The sequence below is a fragment of the Frankliniella occidentalis genome, unplaced genomic scaffold, assembly GCF_000697945.3.
Source record: "Frankliniella occidentalis isolate FOCC.00 unplaced genomic scaffold, Focc_3.1 Scaffold1064, whole genome shotgun sequence".
NCBI classification, from domain to species: Eukaryota; Metazoa; Arthropoda; class Insecta; order Thysanoptera; family Thripidae; genus Frankliniella; species Frankliniella occidentalis.
In genome coordinates this window covers 1-3,573 of record NW_026268170.1, presented here as the reverse complement: position 1 = coordinate 3,573, position 3,573 = coordinate 1, and the positions used below count along the sequence as shown (strand labels likewise).

At 45.1% G+C, this 3,573-nt stretch overlaps 1 long non-coding RNA gene across 4 annotated transcripts; it reads left to right on the top strand.

Annotated features, from left to right (window-relative positions):
- Positions 1–3,559, top strand: LOC113215929 (uncharacterized). Of its 4 annotated transcripts, XR_008012246.1 has the most exons (8): positions 1–90; positions 181–578; positions 654–733; positions 799–871; positions 1,140–1,266; positions 1,346–1,676; positions 1,830–1,904; positions 2,224–3,559. It is a non-coding gene; the product is annotated as an uncharacterized LOC113215929 (long non-coding RNA). The 4 variants fall into 4 exon arrangements; XR_008012245.1 differs by having other exon boundaries at positions 654–871; XR_008012244.1 differs by having other exon boundaries at positions 181–733.
- Positions 3,560–3,573: the final 14 nt, after the last annotated feature.

Sequence of the window (3,573 nt, the reverse complement as noted above, 5' to 3'; positions counted from 1 at the left end):
CTGCGTCGAGAAACAACAGATCATCCTGCTTGTGTTCGACTGGTATTTGAGGGACCAAGACTTGGCCGCACTTTCCTCTGCATAATTAAGGTACAGTCCAGCGTACAGGATCCCACTGTTAGAAACACTCCCAAGCCATTCTGTTGTGATGATGTGATTTACTGTTGTATTTTTTAACAGTGGAAGCCGGGTCTCCGTGGACGTCTGGAGCCGGCTGCGATGAGGTGTGGGCGAGTCACTCTACCGCCGCTGTGACCCGCTGTGCCGTCTGCAGTTTAGCCTGCGGCAACTCACGGTAACCAGCGTCATCAGAGGTTAGCGTCTGATAGGGCCTTTGGCTGCGGGGGGCTAGGGTTCAGGGGTTAGGTTCCCATTCCCACCCAGAGTCCTTCACACATTCACAACACATTCACAACACATTCACAACACACGACCGGTACGACAGTCGCGGCGTAAGGCGGAACGGGACTAAAGCGAGTCGCGACGGCGCGAGCGGCGCGAGCGTGGTTGTTGTAAGCTCATCGTCTTTGGAAGAGAGGAAACAAAACTGAAGATGTTGAAGACGCATTGGCTTGCCGGTAATCAGCGCCATTTTCCTGTTTTGCCGTTTGACTGTCGGATTGTTTCCCCTCTCATGGTGGTTTTGTTCGCAGGATATGTACTCGCTCACTGGAGCGGACAGCAGGCTCCTGCTCGCCCTGCACGGCTGCTGGCTCCAGCCGAGAAAAAGACGGTTAGTTGGTGTGGTGTGGGATGAAGTCGCAGCGTATTTGATTATGTGTTGGGTCTCATTGACAGTCGGCCGCCGGCCGGACCGCGCCGCGACTCTGCCTGCTCGTTTCCCGTGGACAGCTGGACCAGCTCGTGGCAGGTACGTCTCTAAAGCATTGTTTGTTCCCCGTTTGGCCCGCTTGCAGTGGCCCCGGTCATTCCCTGCTGCCGGCGCGTCGACGTCGCTCTGGCCTGCCCTCGCTGCCCCCCCCCCCCCCCCCCCTCGGGACCGGCGAGGTGCAGCGCCGGCGAGTGGCTTGGCGGGCGTGTCGTGTATGTGACATTGCGACCGGGAGACCCCGAGGGCAAAGTTTTGGTTTACTTCAACGGCACCTAGGAGCCAGTCTAATGCCGTGTTCTCTGTTTAGCTGCCGCTGCCCTCAGCCGCCCTCCTGACCACTCCGCTCGACTCGGACGCAGCCTGGGAGCGTGAAGCAGTGCATCAACGCGGCCTCGCCGCTGAGGACCTCGCGTCGTGCGGCCTCGCGTCTACGAGTAAGTGACATCTTCTGTGGCTCGAGTTGGCTTGGTTAGTGTGTGGAATGATTTTAATCTAGTGTTGTTCCTGTTGCAGGACCGCGTCGGCTGCGATTGCAACAACCCACTGGTGACGTCCTGCCTGCCTCCCAGCGGATCCCACGACGTCCGCGACGCACTGCTGTTTCAGCTGGTTTACTTTGATACGTGAAACGAAACGTTTGCTTCTCCAGTTGCTTTTCTAGTTCCAGGCCATAGTTCCAGTTCCGCTCCGGTCAGCAGGAGGCAGGAGGTCACCGCGGTCAGCGAGGGACGTGAAGGCACCGGGACACCACCAGGACCATCCCAACGCCCGCCATGGAGGTCTTGAACACTAACGCTGCTTCTTCAGCTGTCTTCCTTTCAAGCAACCGGAACAATTACAACCAGTAAGTTTTTCCAGGCTGAGACCTCATGCACACATTATTCATGTACAAACAATTAGTTTACTACAAAAAGTATTTCTGATAACAGTTGTAGTAGTAACGAGAACTCTTTGAGGTGCTGTTTATGGATTGAGATGAGACTGCTTCTCCTTTCAGATGCACAGGGTGAGCCTTAGCACCACTGGAGCGAAGAGATGAGGAGCTGTTCGACTGGCGTGGGGCAGCGAAAAGGTATTTATCAAACAATCTTTCCACTCTAGCTTAAGGCTTTCATTTTTAAAAAATTACAGTGAATTATGCTTGCTTTTGTTTTGGACAATTTGTTGTTGCTGGACAATTTGTTTCTAAAGTCACATTTTTGTGGAAGCTTTCTAATTTCAAGCACTTTTGCGAAAAAAAAAATAGTTTTTATTTGCCCCATCTAAAGTAGAACACCAGCAATGTTTATTATGGTCCAAACTGTTGAAAAAGTTTAATTCCAGTTTGTCCAGTTCTTAAATTTTGCTTTCCATCTCCTCGCAAACAAATTTATTTGGTATGTATGTTCCAGATCGCATCTCAACATTGCTGCTCAACCAGATGGAAGCCATCCCACTTAACAGCAGGACAAGAGAATCATTTGACAATATAATATATCTAATTGTATCATGTCATTCATCTGACTTCTTGACTTCTTTGTCTTGGATCGTAGTATAGAGCATGGATTTTGTTGTCTTGGATCGTAGTATAGATCATGGTATATGGCTCTTTGGATTGTAGTATAGAATGGTGTTTGTTGTATTGGTTCCCGTGTATTAGTTTTTACATTTTGGTTGGATTTTGCAGGGTTTATTGCTTATATTTTGTGTTGGGTGTAGAAAAAAAAAATCTAATCTCTTCCTTATTTTCTTGACATCAAAACCATCTGCGTACTCCTGCATCATACATCATTTCATAGAGAGCAAAACTGTAAAATTTATTACTGTTCAGAATGTTAAGCATTTTTCCAATCAATTCAGTACTTCCTATTCATTTTAAATATGTAGTGAAATCATCCTATTGTCTCTTATGGATTCAGTCCCTCACTGTTGTCAACCTATGGACCTTTCAGGTATTTAGTATTAAGAATTTTTTACAATGACCTTTTCAAATTAGTCTGTCTTCAAAATTGAGGGCTGTGTTTTGCCGATAAAATGTGAAGGAAGTTTATAATATATTTCCATGGAATTTTGAAGAGTTCAAATTTATTTAATGGCATAAAAGTTCAGACTATCCTAAATCTTCTATGTAAACCCCCATCAGGGTGTCGAGCACATTTACCAGAGTTGAGCATATGCACCTTGAATGAACTCGATACTACCATTTTCTGGACATCTATATCAACGTTACTGTGCTCACTTGTATCATACATCATTAAGACCAAAGAGAAAAACTGTAGATGGTATTCGAGTTACTACGTATTTTTTACTGATAACCCATAGTTCTAAATGTACTTATTCCTTATTTTTACTAAAACTGACTTCATCTATTGTGCTACATACAAAAGATCGAAATAAATAATCTAATCTAATCTAATCTAATCTAATCTAATCATATGCTTGTAAATTGTTTCATTGGTATTGGCTGTTCAGCAATTCTCAAATGAATTGATTACTTCCTATTTAGCAATCTGTGCAAATTGTTCGACCATTTATTAAGTTTCATATTACTCTAGTTCATGTTCTGAAACTGAAATTAACCATACTGTTAAAGTACTGTCTCGTGTGGAATTGTGTGCTCCTCGTTAACATGTCAGCTAATTTTTGATATTTTGCATTTGAGACAAGGAACTCAACAAACTAGTTGGTACTGAATGTGAATGTATGTATCCTATTGTGTCTTGGAAATATAATTTATTGGAAATGCGAGGTGAACTATTTAA